Source organism: Canis aureus, chromosome 35 (genome assembly GCF_053574225.1).
Source record: "Canis aureus isolate CA01 chromosome 35, VMU_Caureus_v.1.0, whole genome shotgun sequence".
Lineage (NCBI taxonomy): Eukaryota > Metazoa > Chordata > Mammalia > Carnivora > Canidae > Canis > Canis aureus.
Window position 1 is genome coordinate 29,412,447 of NC_135645.1, and position 20,921 is coordinate 29,433,367.

The 20,921-nt window shown below is 37.5% G+C and overlaps 1 long non-coding RNA gene across 1 annotated transcript in view; it reads right to left on the bottom strand.

Annotated features, from left to right (window-relative positions):
* Positions 1–20,921, bottom strand: part of LOC144305554 (uncharacterized) — a 124,235-nt gene that overhangs the window by 101,898 nt on the left and 1,416 nt on the right. The window lies entirely within an intron of this gene.

Below are 20,921 nucleotides of genomic sequence, written 5' to 3' on the forward strand. Positions count from 1 at the left end.
ATAAAACTTCAGAGTATCTTTTCCATCAAGAATGAAGCCTAAATCCCTGCACTAAACCTGAAAGGAGATTACTTGCTTGTTCAGTTAGGAAGAATGACCAAGTTCATTATGCCATGCATAAAAACTCTCACTACTACTGTGAAAAAAAATTTAAATTAAAATGAGCAATTATTTTAAATGAAATAAAACTTCATTTAGAGATTATAACTTTACTGGTTATATACTAATTAAATACCAATTAATTACAAATCTAGCATTTGTGAGGTTAATAATTATTGGGCAAAAAAAAAAAAGATTACAAAATCCAAATTAAAACACCAAGAAATTTAATGTATCAAAATTACCGTAAAACTTGCCCAGGGTCTCTGGAATTAATGAGACAGAACTCTATGTGTCAGTGACATTGCAGGGTAACTTTATGTATTTCTAATGCAGTAAATGTGCTTTTATCAATTAAACACACAGCTTTTAGTATTTAGCTTGTAATAGTTATCTCGCTAAGTGACAAGAAGTACATTCATTAGGTTATGTGATTTAATTTATTATCATATAATTTATTCTGCTTTATAGATGCTTAAAATAGCTGAATTCATTTCACCAAGATTCAAGACTCATTCAGAGAACATAGCTTCGATGATTTGCTTGAAACTTTAATCTTAATTGAGATCATTTGACACCGGCAAAATGCATCTGTGGACAGGCCTAAAGATCACGGCTACCTAAAGAATATCAGATATTTCCACCCTGAATTATTCAGCAACTATGTGTCAATCTGTACAAACTTCAAAAAAAGAAGGCCTCAGAAAGCATCCGTCTGTCCTAGCCATCAAACATTACAGCATAATGACCAGACTATAATAATTTATCACAACAACATCCAAAATATACATGAATTACATAGAATATTTTTAACTAAAGAATAAGCAATATAGTTGAGTGCTTTTCAATATTAGATGGAAAAGTGCTTGGATCATTGTGAGATCTGCCCTGCTTATCTTCATAGCCAGCTCGATCCTCAGCTTGTTCCCAAGATGCCTCAAGCCTCCTGCCACCATGTTCCCACCTGACGACCCAATTGTGGGAGCCCACCCTTCCACCCAAAGGATCCTCTTCTGGGTCCTACTGTCCTTCAGAATGATAGCTAATTTAATTCACTATGCACCTGTAACCAAATCCGAAGTGTTTGTGAAAGCAGGGCTTCTCACACTTGAATGGGAATACGGGGTACCTGGACATCTTGTCAAAATCCAAATTCTCATCCCATAAGTGGGGTGGGGCCACTGATTTTGCGATTCTATCGTGCTCCCAGGTGACATTCCTGCTGGTCCACAGATCACATTTTGAGTAGAAAGAAGCTGATTTTTTTTTTTCAAGTTAGAGCAGTGCCTTTCCTGTCGTCTAGTCCATGGACTTAGTGCTTCAGGAAAAAAAAATTCAGATTTCTGGGCTCTATTCCAGATCTATTGAATCTGAATCTCTGAGGAATTAGCCTAGGAACTTGCCATTTTAATAACCCCCTTAGGTGAGTCCTGTACATCTTGAAGACTAACTTACTGGTTCATCTTCAACCCCATTCCTAGGGTTTCCGTGTCATAGCTAGATGTTTTGAGAGTTGATTTCTATAGGTATTATCCTAATCCAAAGGAGCAAGCCAAGTACTAGAGGCAACATAAAATGACAGGGAAGGTGGGAAATAGTTTTGGAAAAGTAGGACACAACTCATGAATGAAGCCATGTCTTCATTCTAAACAATAAAGCAGCCCTTTTATTTTCTCTGATGTAGGCAAGCTGAAGATTACATAAACTTCCTTGTGAATAAAGTTCTTTTGTGCTACTAGCAAAAGTAGAAATGTTTGCCAGAGTATGTGAGTCTCTGAGTATCTCACTTGGCTATCTCCAGCTTGCCAATTTTCTCTTATTGACATTGCTTCCACTTGCCATTACTTGGCACCACATGGCAGGTGCTAAGTCATTGCTGGTAATTACATGCTTCAGTAGAAACTTAGATCCTGCATGCTCAGGAGAGTGTAAAAGCTGTCATGAAAATTTAAAAATAGAGACTCAAGCATGTGGCCTCTCAAAAGATCTGCATGCAGCTTTCAACAGCAACATTTCAACAGAAGTGAACATGCTCCAAATTAAGCAGCTTTCTCCCAAAAATGTAAAGATTAAATGTATCCAGGTTAGTATTTTATGGAAATATCTGCCAGAAAAAGCCATTAATGAAATGACTTCCTGAAAGTGCAGCTGCTGAAAGTACCCCACAAACATACAGAGATAATAGAGCATTTATCCTCCATTCATGCTGTCACCTTTCCCCCCTTAGAGAAGTCACTGGCTGATATCAATTCCACTCATTCACTTGGCTTAGAAGTTTGCAGATGGTTATGTTGAGCATATTGAGATATGTCTGAGAGGAAGTGATATTCTGAGTAATATTTCTTTGAGAGTTTACTTTCAGTGTTCTTCAAATGAGCTCGATTTTAAGCATGGTGTGTTTTGTTGCTCAAAGCAGAATCTGGAAGTCAAGATTTCACAAATCCTATACAGAGGTGTGCAATTTAAAACTTTGACATTTTCAGAAATGTGTAAGGATTCAAGTCAAATTTGGTTTATTCTAAGTCATTCTGCTTAACCCTAGGGAAAATCAAATAGAGGAAGAATTCTTTGACATCAGGGAAGAGAAATAGTTATTGCTATATCTACATGAAGACATATATAGCAAAAATGAAGAGAAGTTAAAAGAGAAAAATGAATCTAGCTAAAATAGAACTCCTAAGCTGAGCACTAAATTTTCTTAACATACTTGATCCTGACTAAACAGCTCTTTACTTCTACTTCATTTCAATACTCTACTTCATTTTATAAATGGAATACTTTCTTCAAATGTATGTCAATAAATGAAAATTCAATTCTGTTTCCACAAAAAAAAAAAATAGTAAATACAGTTCTAAGGTGCCAACTTAGGCTCTGTGGGGGATGAAATTATGAAAAGAAACTATTAAAAAAAAAAAAGAAACTATTGTCTCAGGATCATTGTGACCTAGTGCCTGGGGCGGGAGGAGAGGGTTGTTAATAAGATAACCCTACCAATATCTATTTTAAGATAAGTGATGTAAGAGGATAGAGAACGTTAAAGTGATTCAAAGAACGGGTGTCTTTGGGTTGGGAGACCAAGAACTGCTTGTGGAGTAGATGCTTTTTCATAAGATGCTTGTGCCAGAGTTTAGAAAGACGGATAAGAACATTGAAAAGAATTAGCAGACACTACAACAAAAATATAAAGGTTGGAAAGCATAGGATGGGGTTTGGCTGAACTGTGTGGGTTTGGTTTCCTGTCAGGTTCAAATAAGGAAGTGGAGGGACAGCTAATGAAAGAGTAGGAGGCCACGTTACACGGGTTGTGGCTAGTAAGCTTGAGGACTCTTTTCATGACTCAACGATGGAAAATCTTTGCATTGCAGTAAATAAATGGCATCACTAGTCTTTCTATATGATGGATTATGTGTGAGGAGAAGGCTAGTGAGGAAGTTACTACAAAAGAGCCATATCGAGAAGATAGAGGAAGAGAAAGCCAAGGAAGAATCAGATGGATTCATTTTGAGACATTGAGATAGAAACTATTGAACTCGGTAACAGGTTGGATATAAGTTTAGGTGCTCAGATAAGCAGGAGGCGTGGGAGAGGAAACTCAAAACTGGCTTGGGATTTCAAGTTTAGATGACTAAGAAAATACAGTATTTTTTCCAAAAAAAATGTACAATTGAAAAGTAAAATGTATAAATAGAAATTTTGCCATTTTAATTCAAATTTAAAAAGGTTTCCCTCATTGTTTTGTTTGACTTTAACAATCTAGGCATGCCTGGGTGGCTCAGTTGGAAGAGCATGGGACTCTTGATCCCAGAGTCTTGAGTTCCAGGTCCACACTGGGTGTAGAGGTTACTTAAATACATAAATAAATAAACTTTAAAAATCTAGATAATTACTTCAATTATATCCTTTCTATATGCTAGCATACATGCAGTCTTTAAAAAAAAAAAAGGATTTTATTTATTCATGAGAGAGAGGCAGAGACACAGGCAGAGGGAGAAGCAGGCTCCCTGCGGGGAGCCCGATGTGGGACTTGATCCCAAGACCCAGGGGTCATGCCCTGAGCCAAAGGCAGATGCTCAACCACTGAGCCACCCAGGTGCCCCTGTTCGTTTGTTTTTAAGTAGGGCTTGAACTCAAGCAACACTGAGATGAAGGCCTGAGCTGAGATCAAGAGTTGGACACTTAACTGACTGAGCCACCCAGGCGCCCCTCATTGTGGTTTTGATTTCCCTGATGATTAGTGATGTTGAGAATCTTTCCATGTGTCTGTTGGCATCTCTATGTCTTTTGTGGAAAAATATCTATTCAAGTCCTCTGTCCAGTTTTTAATTGGATTGGTTTTTTGGTGATGAATTGTATATGTTCTTTATATATTTTGGATATTAACCCTGTATTGGATATATCATTTGAAATGCCTTCTCCCATCCAGTAGATTGCCTTTCTGCCTTTTTGTTTTGTTGATAATTTCCTCTGCTATGCAAAAGCTTTTTATTTTGATGTAGTCCCAATAGTCTGGTTTTGCTTTTCTTTCCCTTGCCTCAGGAGACATGTCTAGGAAAATGTTGCAATGGTTGGTATCAGAGAATTTACTAGGATTTTTACTTTCAAGTTTCACATTTAGGTCTTTAATCCATTTTGAGGTTTTTTGGGGTTTTTTTGGTTTTTAAAGTGTGTGTGTGCAGTCTTTAAAAGGTGGTAGTTTCATTCTTTTAGTAGCTACCTCATTTTCCCAGCACCATTTATTAAAGAGACTATCTTTTCCTCATTGTATATTCTTGTCTCCTTTGTCATAGATTAATTGACCATGTAAGTGTGTAAGTGTAGATTTATTTCTGGGCTCCCAATTCTATTCCATTGATCTATCTATCTATCTATCTATCTATCTATATTTTTTGTGTGTGCCAGTGCCATAATGTTTTGGTTAACACAGCTTTGTAGTATATCCTGAAATTTGGAATTGTGATAGTCCAGCTTTGTTTTTCTTTCTCAAGATTGCTTTGGCTATTTGAGGTCTTTTGTGATTTCATACAAATTTTAGTGTTATTTTAGTTCTGTGAAAAATGTTATTGGCATTTAAATAGGGATTGCACCGAATCTGTAGATTCTTTTGGGTACTATGGACATTTTAACAATATTAATGCTTCCAATCCATGAGCATTCCATGTGTTTTCATTATCTTCAACTTCTTTCATTAGTGTTTTATAGTTTGCAGAGTCAAGGTCTTTCATCTCTTTAAGTTTATTTCTAGGTATTTTATTCTTTTTGATGCAATTACAAACGGTGTAATTTCTCTTTCTGCTACTTCATTTTTAGTGTATAGATATGCTACTGATTTCTGCATATTAATTTTGTATCCTGCAACTTTACCAAATTCATTTATCAGTTCTGGTAACATTTTTGGGGAGTCTTTAGGATTTTCTCTGTACAGTATCATACCATCTGCAAACATTTATAGTTTAACTTCTTCTTTACCAAGATGACTCCTGTTTATTTTTCTTATCTGATTGCTATGGTTAGGACTTCCAGTACTATTCTGAATAAAGTACTAACTTTGCTTTAATAAAACAAAAAACACAGGAACTGAGTTGACATATAAACAGACTATGAAGGAAATATTCCTTATTTTTTTAAATGTGCTTATATAATTTCATTTTTAGGAAATATTATATGAGTAAAAATTTGTTATGTAGTTTTTATGGGATATTTATTATCAAAATAAGAAATTCACTGATACAGGTAATATTATATACTTACTAGTACATTTTAAAGATATGATAAAAGTTAGGAATGTTTGGATGATCAATAATCTTTTCCTAAAATATTTTTGCTGTGTTAGGCACCATGTTAGAATTAGAGGTTTCAATCATGAAAAGGAAACAGGCCTGACCTAAGGAAAGTCATTGTCTGAAAGAGTAGAAAAGTCACTCAACCATTACAGAGTTTGAAATCTAAGGACACAGTGCAATGAGGTATAAAAGACAAGCACCTAATGCAGGTATATAGATCAGAGCAGACTTCTTCAGCCTCAGTGTAAGTAGTAAGTGGGCCAACTGAAAGAAGTGAGGTGGACATGGAAGTTCCCTGGCAGAGGAGATGCAATCAGAAGACCTGGAGGCAAGGAGCTGGACAGCAGAAAAGGTCGTGGACAGCAGTGGGGGAGGGGGTTGTAAAAGTAAGGATGGGAGGATGATGAAAAGATTGTGTGCTCTGTTCAAGAGTTTGGGATTCTACCCGGAAGAAAAGAGGTCATTCAAGTTTTAAGCAGGAAAGTGACACAGTCACGTGTGTGCATTATAAAGATGATGTCAGGTGCGATGCAGAGAAACAGATTAATTAGATTGAAAAAAGAAACTGACTTTGAGGATATTGCAGAATATAGAAAGAGATACTGGTGTCTTCTAAACACTTAAAAGTGGACATAGATCGGGCATAGTGAGACTAGCAGAATGTGGTAAATGAATAAATGTGGAGATAGGGGAAAGGGAGAAGCCCAACAGCAGAGCTAAGATAATATCAAATCCCTTAAATTGGGTAACCAGGAAGATGGTATTCACTACGATAGGATCAGTAGGAAAAGACTAAATCTGGGACATAAATGTGAATTGAACCTTATGTACATTGCATTAAGGATGCCTAAGCCATTCAATTAGAGGCATCCTGTAGACAACTGGACACACAGGTTTGAAGCAAAGAAAAAAGATCTGGTCCATAGACTGATCATCAGCATATATATGGCAATTGAAATAAAGGGAGTAAATGCGACGGTTCAGGGATACTATCTAAACTGACAAAAGGAGAAGGTAGAGGATGGAGCTGGAATAATACCAACAATTAATGCTAAAGAAAAAAAAAAGTAGCCAAGGATGAAATCAGAAAATGAGAAGTAAAATGTGATGAAAGCCACAAGAACTGTTCTGAAAAATGAATGCATTAATGCTACTGAGTGGTCAAGGATGATGAAGAACTGGAAAATTTCTGCTAGACTCATTAGCAAGAATATTACAAACCAACATGGTAATAATGTACCTGTAGGCTAGTTTGCAGTGAATGACAGTGAAACTAGTACCTTAGCTAGTTTGCAGTGAATGACAGAAGGTAAATTTCAGAAAGCAACAGTAGACAACTCTTTTAGATAAAGCTTCAGAGATACTTAGCATATGTGCTGCCAAAGCAAGCACCAGCTTCAGAGATAAAGAGAGACATAGAAGAGACACAAGATTATCTTCTATAGTCCGGCATAGTTAAATGTTCATTAGAGATGAGAGTAAACAATGACTTTGAAGATACGGGATAGAATCAAAACAGCTTCCAGGTGAAATAATAAACTTTTAAGGGAGCGGGGGACTTTTTTTTTTTCTTGTGTAAAAAAGAAAATGATGGGTTCAAATATTTTCTTAGTCCAGTGTATTAGTTTTCTATCGATATGTGAAAAATTACTATAAATTTAGTAGTTTACGACTATACAAATTTCTCATCTCACAGTTTCCAGGAATCTGGACAATGGAGCATCTCAGGGACTAACAGAGTGAAATCAAGGTGTTGGCTGGGGCTGTGTTCTCACCTGAGGTCCTATTCTAAATTCACTGGTTCTTAGCAGAATCTTGCTCCTTGCAGCTGTGAAACAGGTCCCTGCTCTACTGGTGGCTGTCAGCCAGGTGTTGTTCTAACAAGCTCCTTAGTGTGCCTTTCGTGTTGTCCTCTCTATAAGATGGCAATTGCTTCTTCAAGACCAACAAGAGAACATCTGCTGCTTCAAATCTAACCTGAGAAGGCCCCGGTCTCAATTAATGGCTCACCTAATTACATCAGGACCACCCAGGATAATCCCTTGTGATTAACTCAAAGTCAACTAATTTGCAACATTAATCCCACCAGAGAATTCCCTTTACCTTTATCATATAGTGTAACCTAATCACAGCAGTGACATCCAATCGATTCATAGGTCCCATCCTTATCCAACAGGAAGAGATACCACAGAACATGAACTCCAGGAGGGGGAAATCTGAGGGCCGTCTCAGAATCCTGCATAATACACATCAAGAAAAAGACCCTAAATCTTAACTACTCACTTAATATGAGGGTACTCATCTCTAATATTTAGATATGTCGTTTTATATCTATCTTTTATGGAAGTAATTCTCAGTATTAAAAGAATAAAATCTACAAAAGTACAAATTTACTATTTATTGAAAAAAAAAAGCAGCATCATTAAAAACTATTGGGACCCTCTTAACCTAAAGTTAGGCGAAGAGTATAATCACAGAGAGATCACATTAGCCCACCTAGAGATCTAAATTAGGGCCTTCAGTGACATGAAAAAAGAGATAACAGGAAAATGAAGGCAATTATTGCAACTCTGATACAGCTTTTCCCACCTGTCTTAATGAAATTATCCTTGGGAACTTTTGCTCAGCGAAATTATCTTTGGGTTTACACTAATGGCTGACCCTCTTTGGTACAGTATAGACCTGGTGCTTAGCCAGGTAGATCCTCTCTCCCCATTCCCTCATCGGTATGTTCACAAGCACACTTGGTTCTGGACTTTCTCAGCACAGGCAAGGAAATACAGTGTCAGAGACTGTTCCCTTTGGATTCGGAATTTCTTTGGAAAACGAGTGGAAACTAACCAGATGAGAATTAGGTACGTGTTGATAATAAAACCTGATTCTACTCATACCAGCCCTTAAAACATTGATAGCACAAATGAATTGCCACTTACTTTATTCTTCCAGTATTGTACAAAATTAAGCCATAATAAAATTCAAAGGGAAAAACTGAGAAATGATGAAACAAATTTATCTTTGCTTGCATGTAATGTGTCCTGGAAATTGCAACACCTACCAAACAACAATATATAACACAATATCTCCCTCAGCAAATTAGTAAGATAACTCGATTCTAGGACTGTCCAAACAGCGAAATACAGTGCCATTATCAATCTACAGTGTCTTCCGGGGTGTGGAAAGAGGATGAGGGTGGGAATGCAAGTACATCTAATTAAGATATATTTGCCATACATGATCCATGAAAATAATGTAGGAGAGATAAGAGAAGGGAAGATAAAAATAGTACTTCCCAGTAGTTATTAAATCCCCATGTTGTTATACTCGTTATGGTGGATACTTTAATTTTTTATTTACATTCAATTTAGTTAACATAAGTTTCAGGGTAGAATTTAGTGATTCATCAGTTGCATGTAACACCACTGTTCATTACATCACGTGCCCTCCTTAATGCCTGTCACTCAGTTACCCATCCCCCTACCAACCCCCGACCCAGCAACCCTCAGTTTGTTCCCTACAGTTAAGAGTCTCTTATAGTTTGTCTCCCTCTCTGTTTTATCATATTTTATTTTTCCATCCCTTCTCCTATGTTCATTTGTATTGTTTCTTAAGTTCCACAAATGAGTGAAATCATAAGGTATTTGTCTTCCTCTGACTTATTTTGCCTAGCATAATACCCTCTAGTTTATGATGGATACTTTAAATACATTGTCACTGACCTTTCCAATGCCCTAGCAGGGTAAGTATTTGTCTCAATCTTTAAATTTTTACAATAGGCAGAGACAAGTTAAGAAACTTACCCAGGGACACAGAAGCAGTGAGAAGCTGTAATGTGTCCCCAAGTTTAGCTGACTTCAAGGCCCGTGCGATTTCTCATATATCACTTTGCCTCGGGTAGGAAGGAGTGCTAGTGAGGAGCCTGATGTCATATGTCTCCAGAGCATTGGAGTAGCACATGCTAAAATAACTTCAGACTTTTCTGGTTGCTCAGTGACCTTGTTTTTTAGAGAAGTGCCACAAAACATAAATGTAATATGCCCTATTGCCCTGCATATGATGAGATTATATCCTATAAACTGGTTTATTTTCATATTAATATTTTTTAGTAAGACAGATTTTAAAAAAACAAATACTTTATCCATAAAGCATTTTATATCAGAGATTCCATAGGTGATCAAATTCTTGGATTTGATCATTTCTTTTTTTCCTGAGTTGTTTTTTTTTTAAGACCCCAGTTAAATAATGCTCTAAATCTGTAAGGCACAACACCTTAGCTTCCCAGGCTTCTTCCTATGGTTTAGCTTATACAAATCTGTACCATTTTTATTCTGAAAAAAAAATCATTATTTGAGGGAAAAAAAGACACATTATATCAGTAACGTACATATGAGTATTGGGAACAATTCTTTGTGTTATTATAGAGCAATATAATTGCTGTTTCCTCTAGTGTTTCTCTCCTTCCCCTTTGAGAAGCCAACATAAGAGACTTCTGCTTGCATGTCCAGAGCCAAAAACTCATTATGATTGCAGCCCTGCAAGGCAGTGCTGGGAACCAAACTGTGAAATTGTGATTCCTCAAGTGGGGTGTGGGAAGCCCTATGTACTGCTAGTTTTCTAATGGATTGAACCACACAATCACAGCAAATAGAAAACCCTGAAGGCTGATTTTGTGTGTGTGTTTATTTTAGTGGTGTTCAAGAGAAAACTAATCAAGGGGGAAATTTATTAAAACAAATGTTTCCGTGGCCAGGAGATGTCTGCTCTGACATTTGCTTTTCGTTGATGTTTGACATGCATTTTGACCATCCTCTTAAATTTTTATTTTTCCAAAGGATTCATTTTGACAGAGATTGTGAGGAAAGAAAAGTTGGTGGAATTTGTCAGCTGAATTTTGTAAAATTTTATAATAAATCCGATGGTTGGTTGCTCCTTCTCTTGGATAGGCTTGGGAATCAAATGGCCAAAATAATCAACCCTCCGTTCTACTTAACTTTTCTGCAAAAACTATATAAGAAAACAAGATAAATGGTTTAAAACCAACATATAGCATCATTCCTTCTATTGAGCTTCCATATTTACAAAGGGAATTGTGGAGCTCAAGAACTATCTGATGAAAGCTGCAACTTGGATGAGTTAGTGGATAAAACTTCAACTTGCAACTTCAAGGAAATTTATCTAAAGCTATGACTCCCTAAAGTAAATAAATTCATATCAGTTGAGTCCTATCTATATTTGATATATGTTCTTATAACAAAAAGGGCAAACTCTTTTTTTTTTAGGATTTTTTATTTATTTATTCATGAATGACAGAGGCAGAGACACAGGCAGAGGGAGAAGGAGGCTTCATGCAGGGAGCCTGACGTGGGACTCGATCCTGGGTCTCCAGGACCACGCCCTGGGCCAAAGGTGGCGCTAAACCGCTGAGCCACCTGGGCTGCCCCAAAAAGGGCAAACTTGCTTGTAACAGGACTCTAAAGTGAGCAATAGGTCTGTAATTTTAAGTCAGACGATAGTATTTTAACTTGGTATAGGCCATGGCATGAGATGAGCATAACTCAAGGAACAAGCAGTGAGTGCTCATATGCATTTAAGTGTGAAGAGTAACCAAAGAGAACAGCCATGAATCAGAATCACTCAGTCATTCCTTCTTGATTCTTTTTCCCCTCTCTCTGCCATGTGTCTCTCCAGGTCAGATTCTCTATAAATATCCCTCCTCTTTTTTTATTCTTTGATCTTTTAGGCTCTAGGACAAGGATTAAAAGTTAGTAGTGGGTGTTTGCTAGGTCATATGTTAAGAGAAAGTAGGAGTGTGTTTGAGGAGTAAAATTGGAGTAAAACATTATTTCTTACACATCACTCCTTCAAAAAGGTGACCGGTGAGAGGTTCTCAGGTAACCTAAAACCTAGCCTGTATTTGAGCTTAAGTCTCCCCCCAGCACCAGGGAGCAGAAATATTCTCAGAGTGTTCGATACGAGTCCTGTTCCTGGGGTCATGGGTGATGTAGGGGCCTATTCCCCTGTATTCATTTACCAAAGTTTGGTCAATATTAATGATACTCCATTAAAAAATAAATACTTTTAAAAATGGATATTATTTTAAAGAAAGGATATGACAGGTAAAATAAAAGTTAACATTATTCATCATTGAAAAACAGATTGTAAAACATCATTAAAACAGTGGAGATTATTGAAAGACAGAAATAAAACAATAATAATTCAGGTTACACTTGTACACATGTGTGTATGCACATATCTATAATATATTTATGTATTATAAGTGTTTCATCATAAATGTAAAGAGAGAAGCTATTTTAAAATGATGTGCAATAAATGTTGATAAAGGAGCTATATAAAAAGATTGACAAACTACATTATATAAATATGTATATTTATAATGATAATAAAAGTGATTTTACAGAAAAGGAAACAGAATGATATAAATATTTGTTGCAAATTATATGTACATAAAAAACAATATCTGTACCATATAAAAGGCTTATGCAAATTAGTATGAAAAATGACACTAAAATGTAAAAAAGGATATGAACAATTTAAATTAATATTAGTAAAGTAAAAAATCTATATATAAAAATGTTCAATTTTTGGGGATGTAGCTAGCTAAGTCCTGGCCAATGTGCTATGAGTCAGAGTGCTATGCGGCAGCTTCCTGAATCCTACCTCAACAGACAGCCGTCACAGGCCTTCCCTAATTTCTATGTTCCTTAATCCTGCTACCTTGGCTTCTAGAAGCCAACTTAGACCAGGCCACCATGTACAGTTGACAAAGCCATATGAATGGAAGGAGTCTGAGTCCTTCAAGACAACATAGAGCAGAGTCATACTCTCAATCCCATCTCTGGCCTTTCTCTATGTGAAAGAAAGTAAGCAATAAACTATCTTGCATAAGCGGTTAGCTTTCACTTTTCTGTTACTTAAAGCAAAATCTCAACCTACTAAATGCAATGAGGTTACCTCAAAAGCCAGCTAGTTGCAACATTTAAGTCATAATCACTTGGAAATAACTGAGAACCAAGTAGGGACAACAAATATGAGGGCAGTATGACCCCAAGATTGCCAAAGTTGATCCTAGAGCATTCAAATTAGTTGATAAGATCAGGGCCTCCTACTTCAGGCATCCTCAGCTAAGGTGATGAAAAGTGGTTCTTCGGGGACAAAAAAAAAAAAAGTTAGATATACAATACTTTGTGGCTTTCCAACATGCCACAGTACAGATAGAGACCTATGATAAGTCTATGGCTTTAACACTGCATCGTGATGGGGGCAGTGATCATGGAAAAAATAAAAGACCAAGGAACATTGCTGAATGTCAGCATCCTCCCCTGCTTGTTCTATCAAGCCAATTGTATTTATTCTGTTGGATTCCATAACTTCCTCAGTTAGCAACTTGTCCTATTGTTTCATTCCTGATTATTTATTTTTCTATCTTCCCACTGGTTTTAAGATTATGATTTTGGGGGGCACCTGGGTGGCTCAGTTGGTTAAGCATTGACCTTCAGCTCAGGTCATGATCCCGTGGTCTTGGATCCAGCCCCACATTGGGCTCCCTGTCCAATGAGGAACCTGCTTCTCCCTTTCCCTTTGTCCCTCCCCCGCTTGTATTCTCTCTGTCTCTAAATTAATTAATTAATTAATTAATTAATATTTTTAAAGAGGATTATGATTTTTGATTCTGCATTTACAACACACTGCTTGGCACATAGCAACAGCACAAAAAATGTGAATGGCTGAATGAGCCACCAAGGGGCATTTTTCCTGTAAGTCTAATGCTCCAGCAATTCTCACTCATCAATAGACATAACTCTCCCTTTACTTGAGTAATGACAAATGAAAACCACTGAGAGCACACAGCATTGCTCAAAAAATATGTCAAATACGTTGGTAAAAGAATCCAGTACAGCCACAAGAACACCTTCATTTTTACTTATTTTTACCAATTTAGGTTTTCCTGTTAAAAAGAAAAAAAAAAAGATTTAATCTTCATATTCATTACTACATAGCATTTTCTCTTTTAATCTCAAAGATCAAATTGATTTGAAGTCTGTTATTTTAACAATAGGGCAGAGTTTGATATTTGGAATTTTTATAAACATTTCTGAAAAGGCCACAGCTAAATAGAATCTAAGCTTTTCTAGTTTACAGGAAATATCACAAACATTATGAACTCAAATCTTTTTGCTAGTGGTTTATGCTACCAATGGGGCTCAATCATGCAGAATAATTCCACTTAAAAATAGTTACCAAACACCTAGTGCATGTGAAGTGTTGTGCAAGGCCTAGAGGGGATATAAAGCAAAATAAAGCAGAGCCCATCTTCAAAATTCTTACATTTTATTTGGGAAACTGCCATGTGAGGTAACATAGTTTAAGTGTCATGCACAATATACATACAGATGTTTGAGAATTTGAAAGAAGAGCATGTAAAGTTCATGTGAATAAAATCTCATGGATAGGTTGGCTTTTGAATCATGCTTTGCAGTTGGAAGAGGATTATAAAAGAGGGAGGTGGGGAGATAATGCATGACAGACTGAATAGCACAGAACCAAATAATAGTAATAATAATAATAATAATAATAATAATAATAATACTTTTCAAGAAGAGTGCAAGACCTTGGATTTATATGTACATTAAATTTGAGTGCTCGCTTCGGCAGCACATATAATATATGTACATTAAATTTGAGAAGCAGATTTAGGCATCTGTAGCTAAGTGAGAGAAAACAAGTAGCAAAGTAGTTTGGAGCCTTTCCTAAAGAAATTACTATGCTTTGACAGAAATCCACCATTAGCCAGTGGGGACCATTGGCAGCCGTTATCCAGTGAACAGGAGCTAACTTGCTTAGGCAAATTAGCTTAACGTATGTTTGTAGAGTAATGTACAATGACTTTCAGAAGCAGGGAGACCAGCAGTTCATTCTTGCAATGGCCTGGAAAGAGTTAATACAAGATATGAATTAGGATTATAGGAACAAAATGCAAAAATGAGACTGGATGAGAACACTTTTCAGAAGTAAAATTTGCAATTCTTGACAGCTTTTGAATTTCAAGGGCAAGGGAATAATATATGACAAGAAAAAATGATTACTAGGTTTTGAGCCTGAGTAACCAGGAAAAAGATGTGACATTAATAGAAAAAGAAAAGTAAGGAGGTCAGGTTGGTTTAGGGTGTTGTGAGTTTTCATACTTGGACATATTAAACTTGATAGACCAGCAAATGTCAAAATGAGCTTATTTACCAGGCAGTGAGAAACGCCATCTCCAGTAGTTGGGAAAAGGCTGAAAGTGCTATAAATTACGTAAGCAGAGATGATTGCGGAAATATTTGAAAAAAAAAAAAAAAAGAGTATGGAATGAAAAGTAAACGCATCCAGGAAAGAAATTTGGAGATTGCTAATTTCAAGAGAAAGAGACCGAGCAAAAGTTCCCACAGGATATGCGGGGGAAACTAGACTAGAATACACCACCAAGACAAGAAAATCTGCTTTTCCAAGAGAGAATCAGCCAGCATGGCAAAGGTGCCCAGGGGCCACGTAAAAGGATGCTACCTTATGACAACTGAAATCAATTTTGGTAATCAAACACTCATTACAATTGTAAAGCTCTCTTAGAGCACAGTAGCAACTGCTTTTCCCAGTGTCACTAAAGCACCACAAAGCATTTGGTAATGCAAAACAAACACGAAGGGATTCTGGTACAAATATCAATGCAACAATATTAACACGTTCCCGTTTATTTGGTATTGTATCTGGGACAAAAATAGTAATTTGTAGTTTCTGTACATGACTTTTGAGGATCCATATGGTAACTCTGTCTCTTTGAAGCCATTAACAAGCTGGGGAGGGTTTCGCTCATTGTCGTTACATGAATAATGATGTAAATTAACCTGCATCCTGAACAGAGTTATAAAAAAAATTAGCAGCTGTTGGACTTGCTTTGTAAACATCAGAAAGTCGTAACTTCTCCGGTTTCACTTCTTTTTCCTGTTGTATACTGCAAGAGCTGAAGAAACCTCTAAGGCATGCTAGGGACTTGATGTATATTCAATATATTCCTGAAATACCTTTTAGCTGGTCAACTTGCTTAAATAGAAGATGGATCTGATGGATTCAGGGAGTGAAAGCAGCAAGATGAAGAATGCTGCAATGAGCTGGAGGTCCCATGTACGTAGCAAAAAGGGTGAATTGGGTTCAAAATACTTTATTGGGGAGAGACTCCAGATACACGATAAGAGGCAGGAAATACAATAGAACATGCCCAGCCAGGCTCTTTTGCCCCAGGGAATGACAGATTGGAATAGCCACACTGGTCTTAAAGCAGTCTTATTTTTAGAAAAATGTTAAGGAAAAATTGACATCTTCTACTGGGGAATATCCTGCAAATATTAACATGAGATTATCAGATCTCTGCCACTGTTAAAAATAACACTTAATTATTTTTAAAAAATAGATGCACACACCCAGGTCCTTCAAGGGGACTCTCTCTTTCCAAAGAGTCTGGGCTACCTCATTACTCAGGGACTTAGAAGTCACTTGAAGCCCCGCCAGGGAAATGCGTGTCAATCCTAGCAAAACCACAAGCCATAGAAGACCTGGGCGTCAGGGCCCGCACTGTAGAAAGCTCTCGTTCTACGGCAGGTAACAGAACTCACTTTGAGCACGTGTCAAAGACGGTTGCAAGGGACCGATTTACCGTCTATTCTCAAATATATTCAGTAATATACAAAAAAACATTAAACCAAAGCTGGCTTTTTCCTTGGCTTCTTAACTCTTACTAGCAGAAGCAGATAAGACGACTAACTGGACTAGCCCGTCAGGATAAGTGATAAGTGAATGCATTGCTGGTTAGCCTCATAGCTTTTCTTAAACACAGTACTCGTTTCATTTATGGAAAAATCTGAAATAGCTGATTGGCCTTAGTGACTCTACCATTTGGTCAGCCGGTGGTACAGTTCATATAAGAAAGCACCATAAATGCTTTATTGTTCCCCTTGATATACCCTTTCACAAGGTAAGTATTGATCTCTTACATCTCTAAAGAAGTGACTAGTTAAATTCCATATCATTATAAATCTATTAAGGAGAAGCTAGACATGAGCCATGGAAGGAACCCTCAGATGCAGAGTCCCAAGCTCTTGAAGGGGAATGATGAAGACATGAGCTAGAGGCCAGGATGGTCATAAATATATACATATTTATGTATATGTGTATATAGAGAGAAATATATACACAACTACACATTATGAGCCTGAAAGCTCAACATCCTGACCTTAGAGCTTCCAAGAACTTAGGTTTTGGAGATCAAGAGCCACAGGCACAGAACAGGCTCCCTCCTCCTCCACCTCTCCCCCCACCCCCACCCCCCCCCCGGGTGACCCCTAGACTCATTATAACAGGTTTGCATTGTGGGGACAGCTCCACCTACAGAGAAAGGCTGCCCTACGATGGATAGTAGAGACCTTGTAGGCCCAAAACTCCCCCTCCCAACCTGTGGAAGGAGTTCCCCAAATGATCAGAAGCAGATAGCAAACCCCTGTAGCCCAGCTCCTCACAGCCCAGAGAGACCCAAGAATACCCAACCCAGAAACAACCTAGGGGCTGGGTCCTCCTTGCACCCCCTCCTGCTCCCCTACCCTGCCAGTGAACTTGCACTTGAATAAGCTGCTTTGTGCTTGCTGCTTTCCTTCCCGCTGCCTTTATTGGAAGATGGATCCCCAGGTAAACCGCCTCCTGGGGAATCCAGGGCCTGAGACCCCCACTCACACAATGCAGATGCTCTCTCACCCCTAACAAACCTATGTTTTTAAACATATTGATTTCTAAAAAAATTAAATAAAATAAATAAAATAAAACAAACACATTGATTTCAAGACATGCATTTCCTATGCTTACTGGGGTTCAAATTGTCCTATATAGCTGACCCTTGAAAAATGTGTAAGCTAGGCTACTGACCCCTTGTGCAGCCAAAGATCTGCATATCTATCTTGACTCCTCTAAAACTGAACTACCAATAGCCTATTGCTGTCCACAAGAAGCCTCAACGACTGACACAAATTTCGCATATGTTATGTACTATATTCCTACAATAAAGTAAGCTAGAGAAACAATCTTGTTAAGAAAATCATAAGGAAGAGCAAAATGCATTTATAGCATTGTGCTGTAAAAAATCAAGGTAGGAGTGGACCGTTTAAATCTGCATCGGTCAAGCGCCTACTGTATCAGCCAGCGGGAAACTCTTCAGGTTAATGCGGAATTCCTTTTGACAAGATCATAAGGTCTCTGACATCTCCTTTGCTCCCGGTACAAAAGACTGAACAAACTCATCGTGTCCATTTCTCCATTTCTCTTAAAAAGTCATGAGGTATTTCAGCACACGGTTTGGTCACCAGAAGTGTGTGCTGCTGTTGGCAGAGTTGTCACTGTTCCCAGGCCTTCTCAGTGAAGAGTGCACATGTACACACACACACACACACACACACACACACACACATTTATGTCTTTAAACTTATTTTGAAATAGCATGTTTTAACTTGGATCTGTTTTACAGGCATATCATTCTGGCATGCTTTTATTCTCATTCTCTTCGTATTTTTGATGATTTGTAATGGGATTTCACCACAAATGCTTTTTTTGTTGTTCTTTGTTATATGAATCATTTTCCTGAACTTCTAGAAGGGACCTTCATTCAAAGAGTATCTTCTAACTCCACAGAGCTCCTTCTTCCAGTATTTGCATATAAGCGTTAGAAAAGATTTTCTACTTCTATTTCCCTTTCCTATATTTACGCAGACATTCTTTTCTCTTTTCTGTCACTGCCCCTATCCTGACCAATACAATTCTACTTTTGGCAGTTTCTCCCTAGTAAGGAACCCTTGCCTGGTGGGAAATACTGATTAATCAGTTTCAAGAGTTGATGGGGCTGGGGGGCAGCTCCAGCTCCTTAAACTTGGCAATGAGTACCAGCTAGCTGTTTCATGGGTTCCTCTGCTCAGGTCCTATAGTCACTCCACTACTACCATACAATTTCTTTCAATGAAGATGTTGTTGCCACACAGGTTTTGTGGCTGTTGATTTGTTTCCACTGCTTAAACTTTGAAATTCAAAGGAGTAGCATGTGACCCACTTTTGTTATATATAAACACTGACAATGAGCTTTTTTGAGTTTCTTTTCCAATTGTTGCCACATGCCCAGAATTTCCCAGGACCTGCTACTTTTAGAAACAGCTATGGATAGAGCTGGAGCTACAGATGTAGCTACAGATGCAAATAGAGTTTCAGGTATAGGTACAAGTCCAGATATAGATACAGACATAATTGGACATAAATATGTACAGATAAACATGACTGACAGAATAAGCATGGAATATATGTTATCTGCTTGATGAGACTATGTGTCTTTTTCTTTTTTTTTTTTTTTTTTGTCGCATAATAACATCACAGAAAACCAAAGCTAGTACTTGCAAGTCAATGAGAATTATTACCATCCTCTCAGGGGCGTTTGGCAGTGGCCACTTTTCAGCATCCCACTGGTATCTAGACCCCAGTCACATCAAGTTCAATGATCTCCTTCGGTTCAGCCTGTTGTACTTTTATCTTCTTTGTAATAGAGAAAATGGCTCACTGTTCATTCTTCTCAACGCTTTGGTTTTGGGCAAGAGTTCCATGTATGAGCTCCAGTTTCCTCAATACACATTAAAATGCAACTCCTACTATTTCCTTACAAACGTCTTTTGTCTGAACAGTGCCTAGCATTTGTTTTTCAAACATTCTTCAGCTTTCATGCTAACATCTAATATAAAATTATAAAAGCCTACTTTGGAGCTATCTAGTCAAAAATTTGACTCTTTCAGAGTCCTTCCTCTATTCTTTTTTTTTTCCCCCTAGGACAACAGCCCTTATCCTCATGTCTCAATTGAAATGAAGTGGATAGTACTTCAACATGTTATCCATTTTCATTTCTCTACACAAAGGCTCCTCTCTGGAGAGTGACAATACACCTGTTTACAGTTGTTGCAATGTTGACTCCATTAGCCTGCCATTCAGTTAATATCAGACTTCTTCATAATTTTGAGTCCTTTATTATAGTATATTCATACCTATCTCATCAATTAAATTTTGGGCTATTGCTATTTTGAAAGAGCAGATGAAAGAAGCAACAGTAACCACTAAAATAACACTTGCATTTTAAAAAATCATTAAACAATAAATTGAGGAATGTAAACATTTAAGTGGATTTGAGCAGACCTCATTGGAATTAGGCAGTGCCAAACTGGCCATGGTTAGGAGTGCTCCACTGACAGGAACAAAAGGAAGACTTGCATAGAGAAGAAGCAGAAGCAAAAAAAAAAAAAAAAAAAAAAATTAATTGACTACAGCTCAAGCAGTTGCTGTACTTGGGATGCCTTAGTTGGCTGTTTGTGATTGGTTGTCCTTAAATTTTGCTTTCTAAACCTTGAGGTCTTACAGGCTGAGGTAAGACCTGGTTTGCTTATGTAAGCAACTGAGGCATTAAAGCCACCTCAGCCTAATGATCTCCCTGGCTTTCTCCCCTTTCCCGATTTTTTTAAGAGGGATTTCTGAAACTATTCCTCCTGAAAAATGTCCCTTTTTTCCTCTTCGGGTTCACTGCCCGCTCTGCTTTTCCAGTTTTTACCATGTAAGGTAACTGGCACTTGAACACGAGATAAGTATTTGCAGGTGAGTGTTCTCGAATTGTCTGGTGGGGAGGCAGCAAATGCAATGGTGCTTTCCTTTCAGCAAGACTCCCCACCAAGGTTCAAAGCTGCATGGTCTCAAGTCTTCTAGGAATTCAGACAGTTAAGGAAAACCCCATCAAGATCTTTTCCTGAAACTATATTCTAATAAGTGTGTTCCCTTCTTAGTGGCCACCCTTTGGCAAATTTGGCTTCTGATTAGTTTAGTTGTTAATGACCGACAATGAAATCCACGGTACATCAAAAGATACTCCATCTGTTCTTTTACCCAGGGGAGTGAAAACAAAAAACAAAACAAAAACAAAAACAAAAAAAC